The 18,705-nt window shown below is 38.6% G+C and overlaps 1 protein-coding gene across 2 annotated transcripts in view; it reads right to left on the minus strand.

Annotated features, from left to right (window-relative positions):
• Positions 1-17,933, minus strand: part of IMMP2L (inner mitochondrial membrane peptidase subunit 2) — an 841,176-nt gene extending 823,243 nt beyond the window's left edge. For both annotated transcript variants that reach the window (XM_020289762.2, XM_076006548.1), the window contains exons 1-2: positions 17,878-17,933; positions 17,320-17,392 (exon numbers count right to left, since the gene is read on the minus strand). The gene's annotated coding sequence lies outside the window, so the exon portion shown is untranslated. The remainder of the gene's footprint in view (positions 1-17,319; positions 17,393-17,877) is intronic.
• Between the last annotated feature and the right edge of the window lie 772 nt (positions 17,934-18,705).

Here is an 18,705-nt window from a genome sequence, read left to right on the forward strand (position 1 = left end):
AGAAATTAATTGGCCAATTAATATATAGAAAAAATAAGCTGGGCATGGTGGCGCATGTCTGTAGTCCCAGCTACTTGGGAGGCTGAGACAGAAGGATTGCTTGAGCCCAGGAGTTTGAGGTTGCTGTGAGCTAGGCTGACGCCACGGCACTCACTCTAGCCTGGACAACAAAGCGACACTCTGTCTCAAAAAAAAAAAAAAAATTAGACAATGATATTACCACAAAATTAAATGTTGTATGATAGCAAACGTATAGTTTTTATATCTTCACATCCAATCATATATTTGTTAAAAGATACACAAAACTTGCCCCAAAAAAGAATCACACTTGAGATAAACCACAAAATTTTTTTTATTCCATAATCGAATAAAAATCCTTGAGAATATATCTGTCTTTCCCCTTTGACTACTTTAAGTCTCTCCAATAGAAGGTCAATAGAAAATACTTTTTCTCAGACTTTTTTCTTCACCTTTTCTAGCAGGAAAGAAAAATTAGCAAGACAAATGAATTCACAATCTACCCCATCTACCTTCATTGAATGGTGTGGATATATATATATCCCATTGGCTTTAATAGCTGAGAATTAGGGAGGAAAAAAAGAGATAAAAAAGTTAACTGAGCAATGTAATGCCTGGTGAAAGGACAAATTCTATCCTTAAAATTGAGTGTGGTTCCTATCAACTCTTAAGAATTCAGTTCATATTTCTTTAATGCAACAAGAGAAAGGGCAAGGTTATATCATGAAGAGACAAAACAGCAAAACATCAACAAAGCAACTAAATTAGATACTTCACCTGTCACAGAGAAAAATCAATAAAGCCCAATGAATTTACTTATGGAAAAGCTTTAGAATAAAACATCTTCACCTTTTGTATACTAGACATATTCTGCTCCACTGGCTGGGAGATAGCTAGGAGAAGATGGCCTCTGTGGCAGAGGGCAAACGGGACTCAGGCTTACTGTAACAGCAGCAAAACAAGGTGAGAGAAAGCAGTTGGGGAGCAGAGATCTACAATCAACATTCATAAAATAATGTTATACTGGTTTTTAAAATGGGAAAAAGAATGTAACTGCCCAATCTAAGAATGAAACAGGCAGAATCAGCATGGCAAGGGATAAAACAGAAGGATTAAAGGGGAGTGGTTTATACCTCAAACAAAACAAAAGTGAGACAAACTCAAGTAAGAAAAAGACAAAAACACCCCAACTGAGACAAAACCCCCAACCCTCTCTCTTATTCTGAGAGACAGAATTAAGATACAACACCCAGAACAAAGGTAAGTGCAAACAGAAGTCAGGTTCACACACACACATACTCTCAGAGCAGAAAGAGAAAAAAGAACAATGTATTTTACAATATTAAGAGAAAACCAATACAATTATTATATGTCAATTTAAAATATTGTTTTAAATGAGAGACAAAATCAAGAAGAAAACAACTATGTCTAGTTGGTCATCTTTGCTCACAAACACTTCCAAAAAACTCCAGAGAGTCTGTCATCCCAATGGGTACCAGATAGAATCTCACTGTGGTTTTGATAGGGATTTCCCTAATGATTAGTGATGCTGAGCATCTTTTCATGTGCTTACTGGCCATTTTTATACATTCTTTGGAGAAATGTCTATTCAAGTCCTTTGCCCCTTTTTCAGTAAGATTGTTTCTTGTTGAGTTGTAGATTCTATATATTGTGAATAATTAACCCCTTATCAGATATATGAACAAGAGGATTCTTTTATAATTCATTTTTATTCCCTAATTTCTCAGAGTTGGCTATATGTAATACAGAAGTACATTTTTAGTTGAATATGTTTCACCTTTTTAAAATTTTTGTATAATACAAAATTTTAAATACCCAAAAAGAGGTATACAATGGAAAATAAGATTCCCTACCAGCCCTGTTCTCAAGCTACCAAGTTCCTATCCCCACAGGCATTTTCCATTTTCTTATAATTCCCTGCAGAGATATTCTATGCATATACAAGAAAATACATCTTAGTCTCCTCTGAAATAATAACCTACTAATTAATACCCATTGTTCCACACTTTACTTTCTGACTTAATGATATATCTTAAAGATTATTCCACTTCAGTATATATAAAACTGCCTTATTCTTTTTAACTATTAAATATTCCACTAGAAGTACTATAATTTATTGATCCCTCTAAAGATGGGTATTTGTCTCTAATTGCTGCCAAGAATATCCTTAAATATATATTACTTCACGCAAGTATAAAACCTATAAGATACAATCTAGTAGAAGAATCAAAATGCTATGTGTATTTTAAGTTTTGATTACTATTTCCAAATTGTTCTCAATGAAAATTATACAAATCCATACTCCCATTAGCAGGAATCATACTGCCTAGTCCCCTATTCCCTCAAAGACACTTTATGTTTTCAAAATTTGCTTATTTGCCAATTAGGTTTAAATAATCCATCTCATTAAAGTTTTATTTTACATTTCCCTTATTATGAACTATTCATATTTTTCATCTTTGTTCATTTTTCTATCCAACTGGCCTTTTTCCCCTGGAGTTGCTGTTGTTCTTTACATATTTATAAAATTAGTCTTTTTCCTATACTATGAATTGCAAATCTTTTTCCTGCTTGTCTTTTACTTTGTCTTTTCCTTTCTTGCTTTTTTGATACACTATGTTTTCTTTCACTCTTTTTTAGCAATACAGAATTTTTATGCAGTTATGTTTTATTACTCTTTTCTCTAATGGTTTCAGAGCATCTCTTATCTTCTATTCCCACAATCGCCATAGTGAAAATCCTTACTACCTTGCAAGTAAATTAGTTTCACGATTAGTCTACTTTTCATCATCCCCTCTACTTTCCAACCAGTCCTATATACTTGTCATATTATTCTCCCTAAAACACTGCTTGCCATATGGGTCCCCAGTCAAAAATTCTTAAATTATTCCTTCCTTAATGTTTATAAACTATTAAGTGTACATTGTTCATAAATAACAGGGTCTAATATTTAGGTCACCCACAATCTAACTTCAGCTTGTATGTCCCACAACCCCTTACTGTAGCCAAGTGGTTTACTCATTGATGTTAAATTTAGGAATTAAGGTACTTCCACTATGTCTTTGTTCAAACTGTACCTCCTATTTTGAATGTTCTTCCCTTCCTTCAAAAGTCTGTTCAAGTTGATGTCTCTGCTCTCTCCCCAATCACTCAAGATCACCTTGACTCAACAATTGTTTAGTGAGGGCCTACTACATTACACAAAAGTCGACAAACAGATCTTCCAACGAATTTTGTGCTATGGCAGCACACAGCAAGGAGACTGGATAGAAGCCTCTAAATCTTTAAGCTATAACCTGATAAAATGAGAAGATAAGACTAGGCCAAGGTAAACAGTAACTTATTTCCTATATGTTAGTCTGACTCAAGTGCAAAGTGCTAATGCTGGAGTGAAAAAAAGAAAAATCTGGAGAGGCAAGTGGGGCCAAGTAAGATAGGTCTTTTAGGCCAACTGAAGCAAGTTTCTACCTTTAATCTAAGGACAACTGGAACAGAACCACAGAACCATTTTAAGCAGGAGAGTGAGCTGTTCAGAGAGGAATTTTGTGAAAATCACTGACTACAATCTTAAGTTTAACCAACACTTAAGTATCCACATTTGAAATTGATCCAAATATCAAATATACTCATTTACCCAATAAATAAATTTTAAACTACTATGAAATAGAATGCTGCAGAAATGTGGAATAATGTAACATGCTGTTCTACTTCTTTGACTAAGGACTTAGAACAATTATTCTCTCTAGTTAACTTCAAACAACCAAACAATCAGACCAAGTTAAAGATGAGACTCCTGATGATAAAAAATCGTAGATGACTTGCCCCACATTTTTTATTACTATAAAATCCAAAACAGAAAAGCATGGACCTCACACTGTGCCATTCACTAAACAATTTCACTCTTATTTCTCCATTTGAAGTAGAAACAGACTGTCATATCCCTTTTATAACCTACTTTCAAGATCTGGGATTAAGTGTCCAGGAAGATTTCATGAAATGTCAAGATCATTGAATTTCCCCACATTTAACCTGAGTAGTGAGAAACCAGTTGCAGGAAGAGAATATTATCTATCTCATCACACAGTTCAATTCCCTAAAGTGGCATTCTATGTGCCTGCTACAAAGAGAAGTTGTTCCAAACACAGACATTAAAAAAATGAAAAGTCTGTTCCACTGCATGCTTCTCTAAAATTCCTGTTACATTTTCTTCTCCCCATTCTCAATATCATTGGTCAAACAACACTTAACAGGAATTGTTTGTACCCTTTTTTGTTTGCTGGTGACAATTCCTTTTTGATTTCCCACATCCACTTTAGGAGTAAGTGGTTGAACAGTCACTCTTAATCTTCGGTCCACAGGATATTCCATCATTCTATCTTTGGCCATGTGATGATTTTCAAAGGTAATAAAAGAAAGTTACTTTAAGTTATTAGAAATACAAAAAGTTAAGATTACAACAAACATGTCAATGTTATTAACAGGAGATGACTTTTTTCTTGAAGTATCATACATAAATCATTCTCAAACTCAGAAGTATAAAGTTTTCTCTAATTTTAATTCATCATTATGTCACTGACAATTCCTTTCTAAGTGTTCTAAACTACAGGGACATTTTTATTGAAACTATAATTGTGTTTAATATATCACCTCCCTTGGGAATTCAAATTCACAAGGCTATTTCTATTCTTTTCCCCAGAATCTTTCTATCTAATTCCTCCTTGCCCTAGTGGCCTGAACCACATAGAGACTGGTCATAAGATCTTAGAATCTAGTCTTTTCTTTCCAAAAATAATAAATTATGTGTCTCTGACTCCATACAGAATGTGGCAATATAATTCATGCTATTGGAAGGAGGACTAACATCTAAAGCTGACAACTAGGTAATAAATATGATTAGGAGCCAAGCACACAAGCAGAATACCCCAAAGTGCATACCTTTCACAGGAAGACACAAGCAGGCTTAATCAATGAGACATTTTCAGTAAAAAATACAGTCATTTTTTTTCTCAGATACATATAAATCACCTTCCTTTCAGCAGTATTGCCTTGTTAGCCCCAAATCATTATTTCCTTTCTTTATTGTCTACAAAACTAAAAAAAATTTAAAAGTTGATTACAGTAACCAAGTCTGACTCATAAACCAAACAATTCCTCACATTTCTTTATGAGTTAAAATTCACACGGTTCTCAAACAGCTCATATAGTCCTCAAAAATAACCTATGAAGTATGTGTTACCTCCATTTTCCCAAAAAGAAAATGAAGTTCAGAGACAAAAAATGACTTGTTCATGTTCACACAACTGGTAGCAGAACTAGCACTTGAATAAAGGTCTTCATACTCCAATTCCATATCCTTTTCACTATATGTCACCACTTTATTATCTGGAAACTTATATTTAATGTCTATTTTTCAAGCCTTAATATTTAATGTCTGTTTTTTAAGCCTTAATATAAAGGTTTTAACTGAATGCTTACAGTATTAATATCACATAGTCATATACACCAGACAGGTCTCAAGCAATTAGTCTTCTAATGCAGCAGTCCCCAACCTTTTTGGCACCAGGGACTGGTTGCATGGGAAACAATTTTTCCACGGACCAGGGGGGTTGGGCAAGGTTTCAGGATTAAACACGTTACATTTATTGTGCACTTTATTTCTATTATTACATTGTAACATATAATGAAATAATTACACAACTCACAATAGGTTGGGGACCCCTGTTCTAATGTATTGTCATAACTCATGTGTTCAGACTACAGGACTTCTCTTACCCATGAACTTGTACTCATAAAAAGTACAAGCTAATTCATTTATAAAGTTCTTCAAACTACCCTTACATAATAACAATGCTAAATAGTATTTAACAAAACTAAATTACTAATAATTACTCAGTCTCTAATCTGACACTAATAAAACTCTTACTCAAGCAACTATCAAACAAAATAAGCTGCTGGAAAAACACCAAGATACTTTGTAAATAATCTACATCAGGCAAACTAAAAATAAAGGCAAAAAAGGCTCCATACTGTATGATTCTATGACATTCTGGAAAAGGCAACACTTTTTACTGGAGATAGTAAAAAGATCAGAGGTTTGCCAGGGCTAGGGGAAGGGAAGGATGAATAGGCAGAACATGGGACTTTTAAGGCAGTGAAAACACTCTGCATGATACTATAATGATGGATATATGATCATTACACATTTGTATAAACTCATAGATTGCACAACGCCAAGAGTGAACCGTAAACTATGGACTTTGGGTAACAATGGTGAGTCAATATAGGTTCATCAACTAACAAACATCACTCTGTTGAGAGGATGTTAATAGTTGGGGAGGTTTTGGTAGGGGGCAGAGGGTATATGGGAAATCTCTGTACCTTTTACTCAATTTTGCTATGAAATGAAAATGAGCTAAAAAAAAAAATAAGTCTATTCAAAAAAAGGCAAATATCTGTGGCAACTTTAATCTTTTTCTAGCAATCATCACTTCAGAGTTCCCCTATTAGCTTCTCAGTAAGGAGCAGCCTAAGCTTCAGTGCAACTCTCCTTTACACCCCCACTGCTCATGCCAACACCTGCTCTGTCCCCTTTGTAACCTACCCATCTTCTGTCATTAGTATACTAAGTCCAAAGACAGGAAAGGAGTTAGGTTCAGACAAGAGTCCTGGAGAAGGCAGGTAGTGACACTAAGGAAGCAAAGGATTCCTAAAGAAGGAAATCAGCAGGACAGTCTGCGGGAGAGAGCAAAAAGGAGAAAAGAATCTGAGTTGCTCTGAATTTTTTTGTTCTACGTAGTGGGAAAATCATATGAAATGAAATTATCCTAAAATACAGAATGTGATGACATTACAAACATTTCCTTTCTTTAGACAACGTCTTTGCAGTATGCAATTTCAAAGCTAGAACTTGACGTGTTTACAATGTGTCCTCCAGCTACAAGCAAGATGATTTTTCAAAAGGTGACTGTAAATGCTACATTTTTCAACAGAAAGATATATAAAAGTGTGTGTGTCAAAGTGCCATTACAAAGGCCCATCTCTCAAAATAAACTTGCAATAAATTGCAAAGATTAAATTTTTATGATTTATTACATGCTTGTACCTTCTGGGTATTTTTAATCTAAGAAGTCAAAAACATGCTATGAGTTACCAAACTGAGCAGAAAGAGTTCAACAAGATTTTCGAAGTCACATACGAATAACTGTTGGGGGCGGGGGGTTGCTCGCTTGCTTTGGTCATCAGTGAGGAAGCCAGAATAAGCAACTAGCAGTCCAAACATCTGAGTCATTTAAGACAGGCCAGGGCTCCAGTGGCAAACCAGGGGCCCATAAGACAGATTTAAAGATGGTTCCAGCAGGATCTGCCACCACCATCATCACCATCACCTCAGCAGAACACAACCCTCTTCATCTGCAATTTCAGGGAGGCACAAAGGTTGGAGTTCTTCCAGCAACACAATTCAGTTCACCACATACTGATTAAGCACCATGAGGCAGAAAGCATTTGTGCTAAAGGTGCTGGGGGACATTGAACAACAGTAACATGTGGCCCCTACCTTAAGAAGTTTCCAGTTGAAAATATGGTGAAACTGTAATCCAGGCAAGGCAGAGGAAGTACCAAAAGAAAGGTACAAAGAACAAGACATTCAGAGATTTTATCAAGATTCTCTAGGGTGAAACCTGAGGACGTTACTCCGGTGACCAACAGGTTCTTGCTACAGTCACTGCTTGTATTTATAATTTTCTCCCATTCAACGTACTACTTCTAACACCAGAAGATGTTAAAACCTGAAAAATACCTTTTTGTTCTAGCTTATTATTAAAGGGAGGTATTTCTTGAATATAAAATATGTTAAAGATATAAGATAAAATAATTTTTAAAAAAAAGAAGGAAAAGATTGGAGGCCAAGGGTGAAATAATGCTAACATGACACAAAGCAAAATAATTCAACTTCCATTCAGACTCAATTTTATTGGTCTAGGAGAACAGTTATCACTTTTATATCACCTTTACATGCTGCTTTAATGGTTTACAAAGGACTCACATAAATTCTTAAATGAAACTCGAAACTATCCTACACCAGGTAGACGCTGTTATTATCTCAGGTAGCTGACCCTCACAAGATAACCCCTATTGGTCCTTGCCTCTTCTCCTTATGTAGTCCCCTCCCACACTGAATCAGGGCTGGTCTGTGAGACCAATGATATACCTCAAAAATGATAGTGTGTAACTTCCAACTTCCAAGGATAGGTCATAAAAGGCATTACAGTTTCCACTTTGGCCTCCTGGATCTCTCTCTCTGGGGAAAGCCAGCTCCCATGGCATGAGGACAGACCCATGGAAAGCCCCTCGTGGAGAGGAACCAGCTTACAACACCAACTTGCCAGCTATGTGAGTACACCACCTTGGAAGTGAACCTTTTAGCCCTAGTCATGCTCTGATAACTGCAGCTCCAGCTGACATCTGACAGCAACCTCAGGAGATCCTGAGCAGGGAGGCACCCCAAACTGCTGTCCCACAGCAACCATGAAATGACAAACAATGAGGGTTTTCAGCTACTAGGTCTTTGATAAGTTACAAAACAATGAAGAACTAATGCATCCCAGTTTTACATACGAGGCTCAGAAAGGTTAACTCCCCTAACTATCATATGGGCATGAGCAGAGAAACCAGGTCTAGAACCCAGTCTTTAGGCTTTAGGTTCAATTTTGTCATTAAACAATACCACTTCTCAATCAAAATAAGGCCTAAGGATGATCACTCCTATATGATTATATGACTGACACTAATACCCAGGCTTCCCACCATACACAGACATAGCATATGTCCTTGTATTCTTAACAGACATAATGGGACATACAATATAATTGAATTTTTGGTGCTCCACGGTACTCTATAGAGTGATTACCAGCTTCTAGAAATTTACTATTTTTTTAATGCATACATCTTCAAAATAAACACCTAACATGTTTATAGAATTTAAATACTAAACAATTACATTACTGACATTGAGAATATTCATACACTTTACAATCTTAATTACAATAAACATTTGTGTAATTTTAAACAGTTAGAATTAATGTGCCACACTGGAAATGCTCAACTGCTGATTGTTTAAGGATTTGCTTTTTTGATTTAGTCTTCAACATTTTTATAGCAATATAAAAATGTAGTAAAATATATCAAAATTCTCATAATGATGAAATATTACATCTAAATCCATAAAATCATTACTGTCTTGCAGAACAAGGTGACCAGCTCTTAGCCTGACCACTTCTAAAGAAGGTCAATTTTTCTTCCTTTTAGAGACAGGGTCTCACTCTCAGGCCAGAATGTGGAGGCAGGATCATAGCTCACTGTAACCTTGAACTCCTGAGCTCAAGCTATCCTCCCACCTCAGCATCCCAAGTACCTGGGACTACAGGTGCCCATACCACACCTGGCTAATTCTATTTATTTTTTTTTTAGAGACATGGTTCTGCTCTGTTTCCCAGGCTGGTCTCGAACTCCTGGCCTCAAGCAATCCTCCCACCTCAGCATCCCAAAGAGCTAGGATTACAGGTGTGAGCTATCACACCTGGCCCAGAACATTTTATTGTTATAACCACATCTGCATATGATATTCCTTCACATAAATCTCCTCTTTTGACCCATATAACTTTGCAAGACATGAAGGACAGGTATATTACCCACCATCCTGTCTTCCACCGAATGATGGGCTTAGTGAAGTTGAGGTAACTTAAACTAAGTACACACAGCTATTAAAAGGAATTAGAAGAATCTAATTTTTTAGTTTTCAATCCCAACCTTTTCTTCTAAACCATGGTTTAGCCCAGTGGTTCTCTACCCTGACTGCCATTAGAACACCTAGGATGCTTTGAAAAATATCAGTACCTAGAATTCATCTCCCAGATATTGTGATTTAATTGCTCTGGACTGTGTTAGCTGTCTAATACATAAGAAACCAGTGGTGATAAATTCATAGAAAGTTTATGCCACAAAGGGAGAAAAATGCTGATATTTCTATATGTAAGCTGAAACATCTTTATCCCTTAGGAACTCACTCGAGGACAAAATTACCTTGCAATAAAATAAGCAAAACAAAAAGGAAGAGGAGGTGAGAAACCTAAAACCCTTTTGTTGCTATCATGGGGCCATCAAGGAATACTTTACTCACCTAATCTCACTACCTAAACTTCACCACACCATACTTCAAGCTGTAGCTTAAGCACCACCTCCTCTGTGAAGGCTTCAGGATCACACAAAATAAAGAAGTCCGTTTTTTTGCACCCATCCTACCTCGAACTCTACCTCTTGATATAACAGCATACATTGCATCTCAAGCCATTTCTTTCTTTATATATCCATTTCTCTCACTGCCCTGAGGGCTTCTTAAGAGCAGATCCCTATCTTATTCAATCTTCCCATCTTATTTATCTTTAGATCCAGGGTCTCGAACATAGCAGATATTAATAAGTCTTAGCTACACTTAATGATTTTTGTTTGGTATGGTTATTTCCCCTATTCTCCTAGTAGACACTCCTGTGAAATTGTTTAACTTTTAATGAAGGAAAGTGGACTTTTTTCCTCACAACCGGATTAGGTTTGAGAATAATGTATGCAAAAAGGCCAACATGGTGAGAGCAAGACAGCAGTGGAACTCTGGGCCAGGAAAGAGTAGACTGGACAGGACATTTAGGGGTGGGGCCAGATATGAATTTAAAAAGCAGGGAAGGATTAGGCAAACAAAGAGGCAATAACCTTATTTTCATTCATAAGAAAATATGATAAACAAGGAATCTAGAATACAAGCAACTGTATTTTCAACATCTCCCTTTCTATGGGGTTCCTTCCTTGCAGCATATAAACATGCCTCTCCTCAGTGCTTCTCATTCTTGGGCACATAGTAGAATCCCCTGGCAAGCTTTTTAAAAAACCCAGCTGATATCTTTACAAGGTGATGATTTCATTTCCTTTGGGTATAACCCACAAGAGGGACTGCTGGATTATATGGTTGTTCTATCTTTAATTTCTTTAGGAACCTCTATACTTTTTCCGTAATGGCCATACCAATCTATATTCCCACCAACAGTGATCAAGTGTTCCCTTTTCTCCACACCCTCACCAACATTTGTTATCTTGTCTTTTTGATAATAGCCATCTTAATCGGTGTAAAGATAAGAAAACAACCTAAGTGTCTGCCAACAAATGAATAAAAAAAGAAACTATTGTATATATGTATGTATATCTACACACACACACACACACACACATATACAATGGACTATCATTCAGCCTTAAAAAAGAAAGAGATCCTGCCATTTGCCACACAGATGAACATAGAAGACATTATGCTAAGAGAAATATGCCAGGCATAGAAAGAAAAATACTACGTGATCTCACTTATATGTGGAATCTTAAAAAAAAAAAAAAAAGTCAAATATACAGAGATGGAGAATAAAACAGTTATGGGAGAAAAAGCAGGCAATGGAAAGAAATAGGTCAAAGGATACAAAGTAGCAGATATGTAGGATGAACAAGTCTAGAGATCTAATGTACAACATGAAAACTACAGTTAAGAATATTGCATTGTATTTGGTATTGCATTTGAGATTTTTGCTAAATGAGTAGAAGTTGGCTACTCTTATAGCACACACACAAATGGGTAACTATATAAGATGATGGATGTGTTAAAATGTTTCACTTATCTTAAATAGTAACCACTTTACTATCTATGTATGTCCCATAACATCACCATTGTTACTTAAATATACACAATCAAATTTATTAATAAGTAAATATCCTGACTGAAGAACACTAAGTCATTATGTCCTAGGAGGGACCCAACCATGTCTACTCTCTATCCTCACCTCCTGTTCACTCCTCTACCCACGGCAGTTTAGCTCTGCCACTCCAACAAAATCAGTGACTTCCAACAGACACGACTTTCATCATACTTGATCATTTGTAGCATTAAATTTTAACTGGGTTCTACTTCTTAAAATTCTCTCTGCCCCTGGCCTGAAAAGATTCCTTTTCCCTTTTCTCCCAACTTCTATGGCTACTCTCCTTAAGCATCCTTGCATCTTTCTCTTTCATAGACTAATTTCAATAGTCTCTAAGACTTATTTTTAGCCCTTTTCTCTTTCTCTACCATTCCTCTAAGCACTTTTATCCTTACCCATGCCTTTAACTACTCTCCATATGGTAAGAAATCGGAAATCTGTATCTCTGGCCTCCACAATCGCTTGTGAAGTTCCAGGATCCTATATTCAAGCCTTCTAGACACCTCCAACTTGCCAATGATATGCTTTGCAAGCACACTAAACATGTCCAAAGCTGAACTCATTCTCTTCTCCCTCATACATGCTTCCTCTTCTCCTTCCCCACTCACTACCCAGAAACCGGGGAGGCATTCTAGCATCCTCACTCTTCCATACCTTTTACATTCAGTCACAAAGACCAGCCAATTCTCCCTCTTTCTACTTTTCCTTAACATTCTCACTTCTCCTCTATCCCTACCACTTCCACCCTTGTCTGAGCTCTCAACCTCTCTTATCCATACTGATGCACCGTCCTCAATGGCCTCCACTCTTGCCACATCCCATCTCCTACTCTAGTCCACCCCCAATCTACCCAGCACACTGCTTCACAGTCATCTTTCACGCCACTCACAATTCTCCATGGCTCACTACTATACATGGGATAGGAAGGGCACCCTGAATTAGCCATCCAGTTTTACTTCTTTTCACTCCTGACCTTGCCCTTCACACTTTAATATAACCGATCTATATATAGTTCCCAGAACTATGTTCTCATAATGCCACACAATTACTCATGCTATTAGCTCCACCTGGAAATGCTCTGTGCTGCTTGTCAACATGCCCACTCCTACTCAGCTTTCAAGTCTCAGCTCAAACACAACCACTACTAAAACCCTTGTCCAGCATTCCTGGCAGGGATCAAAAGCTCTTGGAAGGTTTCCTTTGCATTTGTACGTACCTCCATTATGGCAAATAGCACCCCGTATTTGACCTGTTGGTCAAGATGTCTATAGTCCTGCTAAACTACAAGCTCCTTGTGACAATGCCTTTTCATCTTTATATGCTCATCACTAGCTGAATGCACATAAGCATGTAATAAAAAAGAAGAGGGTGGTTAATGAATGAACTATAGGCCAACAAATGGGCAAGAGAATCAACTGGGTTTTGAGTACAGGGAAAAAAAAATCTTAAGAAAATACAGACAACTACTATTAAGTCCTACTCATTAAAAAAATAGAAAAATATGGTATGGTGGTGACTCAGGTAGTATCAAGGTGACAAAAAATCTTATTACTGGACTAAGCAAACAATAAGAAGGTAAGCATTTCCAGTGCAACAGTTGACATATGATCAACAGAGAAGCCAAAGAAGACGGTTCTATGATACAAGTAATTCATTGGCCTAAGTCCATAGACTAAGAAAAACACTAGCACCTTCCTCTCTCGGTTCACTATTGTTCTCCTTTGCCACTATTCTGCATACCCCTTTCCACTCCCCACTACCAAATCCCAGATCCCATGGGCAATTCCCCTCCATTGGAGCCACATGTCCTGGGCCAGTGGATTAGTCTGGATGTAAGTGGAAGGGAGAGGCAGAGGGTCTTTTTTCTCATGGCCAGGAGTTCCAGGGAAAAATAAAACTACTATTTACTGTGGGCCAATTTTGTGGCAGATATTATGCTAATTTACAAACACACTCACTGAATCTCACGGGAATCATAAATAATTATCCCCTTTCACAGATGAAGAATTTGAGTCTAAAGTCACACAGCTAAGCAATGACAGAGCCCTCCTGAAAAATTAAGATTGACAGGCTTTAGAGTTTTCTATACCCCTCACTACCTCAAAATGGAGGGGGATGTGGTCCAGCCATTCTAGGTTGGAACTCAGAATATATTTACCTCCAAAATACTGTTATCAATGTTGGCTAGAGTCTACAGTACCACTAACACATAACGGGCACACTATGAGTTTAAAAAAGCTTTGGGGTTCAAACCTGGAAATCTAAATACTATTTGTTATTTTATTCCTGTAAGTACACTGTTAACATAACAAACAATAATAGACTTAAAAATGAACTTCTGGAATACAATGGGTTATTAAGTGAGGCTTTTCTTTAAGAATATTTTTGCTTCCACAAAAACTCTTAATGTAAAAATCACCAAGGATAGAAACTATTTCGCCTTGTTAACTTTTAAGAGCAGTGACATTGGAAGACACCTGTGGGAAATGTGCTTATCTGACCAGGTGTTCGTTTTCAGTGTGCTGTCATTTGAATAAAACATACTAAACCCTACAGAACAGAGCTTAGGATAGAAATGCCACAAACTACAGCAGTACAGTTGATATGCCTATAATCTACTGACAGAAAGTACTCCACAGCAAAGTGAAACCAGATGTCTGGTGTGAAATCAGATGTCTGTGGACTTGTCTTTCTCAGCTTCCAGAGCAGTATTAGATACACTAAATACACAGCTTAACCGTATATTAAACCCACAACTTGGCAAAATCATGACAGCTTGGACATGAAGCATCAGCATTTTTATTGTAATTCTTATAAACCAAAGACATTTCTGAAATAGAAATCCTAAGTTTAAGCACTCATCTAAATGTGGTAGTATGTTCTTCTCACCTTGTGAACAGTATCAGAGCTTTTAAGACACATAGAAACCCTTTCTCTTCATTTTTCAAGCTGACACCCTTTAGGCAGGACTACGGAATGATCTGATAGGAGTAAATCAAGCCACACCAGGTGTCAGTCCTTGTTCCAGAAATTCTAGGATCAGATACAGAAGGTCCCTGTGAAAATGCAGATACTCTGGAGCAGGAGTGCTCAAACTTTTTAAACAGGGGGCCAGTTCACTGTCCCTCAGACCGTTGGAGAGTGCACACTGTGGGCCCGGGAGGAGTCGGCTGCTAAGCAGGACAGGCAGCTGCGGCAAAAACACCTGATGAGCCTGATAAATGTCCTAGGCAGGCGGCATGTGGCCCACAGGTCGTAGTTTGAGGATGCCTGCTCTGGGGGCTTAGCACCTATATTACAAAGTAAGCTGCTTTACACAATCAAAAGGAAGATCATAATAAAGTGATGGGTGACCAAATAAAGAAATTAATATTGAGAATCCAGAGGCCAGGCAATGTTTTTCACACATTCTTTTTTATATTCTCATTGTTCTTTTTTGACTGGTGAGAAATCAAGGAGCAGAGAATTTTAGTTTGCCAGAAGTGACACAGGTAATAAGAGCCAGAATTCAAGGTCATATCTAAAGTATGAAAGGCATACTACTTCTACATGAAGATTTGGGGTGGAGCAAGGAATAGTAGTAAATAGCCAGGAGTTGGAGAAAAGGGAAGAAATACACAAAATAACAATAACATATATACACATATATTATATTCAACATATATTCCATATATATTAATATACAATTACGCTATACGTATGTTTTACATATAGTTAAGCTGTATATTTAGTGTTTATATGTGCATACATATATGGAATAAAAAGTTGAAGGAATAAATACCAAATTGTTATCAATGATCTTCTGACAGTGGACTCACAGAAGACTCACTTTCTACCTTTCATATCCCTGCAAGATTTAATTCTAAAGAACTTTGTTTTGACCTTATATTACTCTTATAACCAAAAAAAGACAAAGGAACTTTTCTAGCTCAGAGTTTAAAAAATGAGATTAAATGTACAGAAACCTATATAACGGTCTACTGTATTATTTATTTTCCTAAGTGCATCATCTTTAATTAATGGTCTCCATATTTTCTAATATTAGTTCCTTCTTGTGGAACAATTCAAAAAGTCATCCTCAACTAGTATTATACTTGTACACTGAAAAGTGACTATGTCACTAATCATTACAGGACACAAATCACCATGGTTGGTCATCCTTGCAAGTTTATTACTGCAAATACTAGAAAGACTGAATAATAACATTTCTCACACAAAACTGCATGAACCTGCAGACCATTAAGATCAGTAGTATAGGGAAGGTCTTGTCAATTAACACATAACTATTCAGAAAATCCTCAAAAGACTGGTGAAAGGCCTGCTCCAAAATGGCAATCTCCAGCAGTCTCATCACTCTCACCATTCTACTTTCATCACAGTGCTCAGCACATGGTAGGAAGAAAGTAACTATCTATTGAATCAATGAATGAACCCATCATCAATAGACAACCACTTCCTGGATTTTCATAAAATAAATTACGTGGTCACTCACCACTTGAGCACAAATCAGAAGGCAGGTTCAGGACACAGCTGCCAATGTAAAGATGGAGGCAATTCTAATTTTCCTGGGTAAGCATCCAAGAACGTGGTTTGCTACATTCCTGCCTGTAGCTATCCTGGATTTTACCTAATTTAAAACGTGTATTTGTGTATGACATATAGGATCCATAAGGGATTTCCAACCTTGTGAGAAAAGCTGTGTTTCATTTCACCGTATAAGGGAGAGGGAAGCAGTGTTCTGAAGTGATGGAAAAGTCCCAGAGAAGAACCCATGAAAGGACCATGCTGTAAATCACAGCGAACCTCCAAGGACTTCAGTGTACTGTTTGGCAACTTTTCACAAGTGAACAGAATGCTTGTGTGGAGGTATCAAAGTGAAAGCCTAGAGAAAAACGCCCAGCCTGGTCATTTCTCTCCCTTCAAAATGCCTTCTTCTATAAACTTGAGAAGATCTCAAAGAACTTCAAGATTTGCGATATTGCTATTAACTAACATTACGTTTAGGGGTTTCTACAGGATTTTTTCAGGAATTCCCTTTTAAAATGTAAAGATCTCTGCAGGAAATTCCTGTTAATTATCAAGCAGGACTTTGATTCTTTCATACTGCTGTCCCAGGGATTAGTCAAAGCTGGCTAACAAGATATGGGCCCAAGACAGACAACTGTAAGACCAATGTTCCAAAGTTAACAAGAGGTGAAGGGGCAAGAACAGTTTTCTGTCAGGTCAAGTGGCTAAAAGGGATCTAAGCCCAAGCTGTTACAACTCCCAGCCAATTCGACCCACACGGTAAGTTTGGAAACAAATCCTGGGTTTGGGGCCTGTGACCTTTGAAGGTGGGCCTCTTGTTCCTAATGAAAAGGTAGATTTGGGGCCCCAGCTCCCCAGAGGGCAGGTCAGGATCTAGCCCTTCTCTCCCAGGCTCAGGCCTCAGGACACAGGCGCTCTCTCGGGATGAAGTCCTAGCTCCTTCCACCCCTGACCAGTCCTTACTTACCCTTTCTCCCGCTCTTCCTCGGTGAGAAGGGGTAAGTGGCTATTTTGTGCCCTCGCCCAATTTGGCCAAAAGCCTAAAAGTAAAAAAACGACAGAGACAGGCATGTGCTTTAAAATCCTGTAGTTCAAGCCCGAGAACTCCCACCACCTGCCCCGCACTTCCAGGCAGAAGGCAGCGCGTCCCCACAGCGCTCCCTCCTGGCCAGGGCTTGGGGCCGGGAGTCCCCTCGGCGGGGACTCGGAGAGGGCGCGCTCTGGGGGGCCAGCTCGGCCGCCGGCTCCGGGCAGGTGCGGTCGCCGCCCCTAGGCGCCGGTTTCCCACCGGAGTTCTCCAGGAGGCGGCCGCCGCGGGCCTCAGATAAACACGCGCACGCACACACGCTCGCAGTCCCCGCGGCCGAGCGGACCCTCCGCTTCCCGGCAGCGCCCACCCCGCCGGGCCGACCCCCGGAGAAGGGTCCCACACCCAGGAGGCCGCCAAGGGTTGGCGGCTGCGCACCCGCCCACCCCAGCCGGCCTCACAGCCCCACACCCGGCGCCAGACCCCCGCCCTCCGCACCCGCAGCACCGCTCAGCCCAGGGGAAGTCCCCGCGCGGACCCCGCCCTCCGCCGGCGGCAAGCTCCGCCCCGAGCCCCCGCGAGCGGCGGCAGCACGAAGCTCCGCCCCCGGAGGAAACCGGCCCCTGGAGCGGCCGCGCAGGTCAGGCTCAAAACCCGGCATGGATCTGCAAAGGATCAGAAACAACAGTCATTCAGAAAGCAATTATTGAGCGCTTGCTCTAAGCTCAGCACCGTAATAAAGGCTGGGAAGGCAACAAACAGCAGAAAAATGTATGAAACTGTGTCGACAGTTTCCCTCCCCCCGTTTTCACAGGTAAGGAAGCTGAGACCCCACGGTTGCTTACGTGCATAGCTTTAGTGGTAAAGCACCTCACTAGCGACTCCTTCTGGTTTTTCTACTTGTATGCACACAGGAAAACAATTTTGCTACCTCAGGGCAAGCCAATTGGAGTAACTCAGAACAGGTAGTTTACTTAGGAGAAACTGGAATTTCCTGCTGAAGCTTTTGCCCTCAAATGGTACAAACTCTTAACTGGGTTGTTACAACCTACAAAGAAAGTGGAACCCAAAATTACTAAAGAGATATAAAATGTTTTTTTCTCTCTTTTTATTTCTGTCTTTATTCTATTTCTAAGAACTGCCAAACTACTCTGTGCACTTTTGAATCACTCAATACTAATTTAAATTACAGACGTTCTGGTACTTTCAAAATTTATTCTTAAAAAAAAAAAAAAGAACAAAAGAAAAAGAGGGATGAAGTCATTTTTAAAAGACCAAAAAGAAAACAACAAAAAAAGGGAAAAACAACAAAAAAAATTTATTCTA

This window comes from Microcebus murinus, chromosome 9 (assembly GCF_040939455.1).
Source record: "Microcebus murinus isolate Inina chromosome 9, M.murinus_Inina_mat1.0, whole genome shotgun sequence".
Taxonomy (NCBI): domain Eukaryota; kingdom Metazoa; phylum Chordata; class Mammalia; order Primates; family Cheirogaleidae; genus Microcebus; species Microcebus murinus.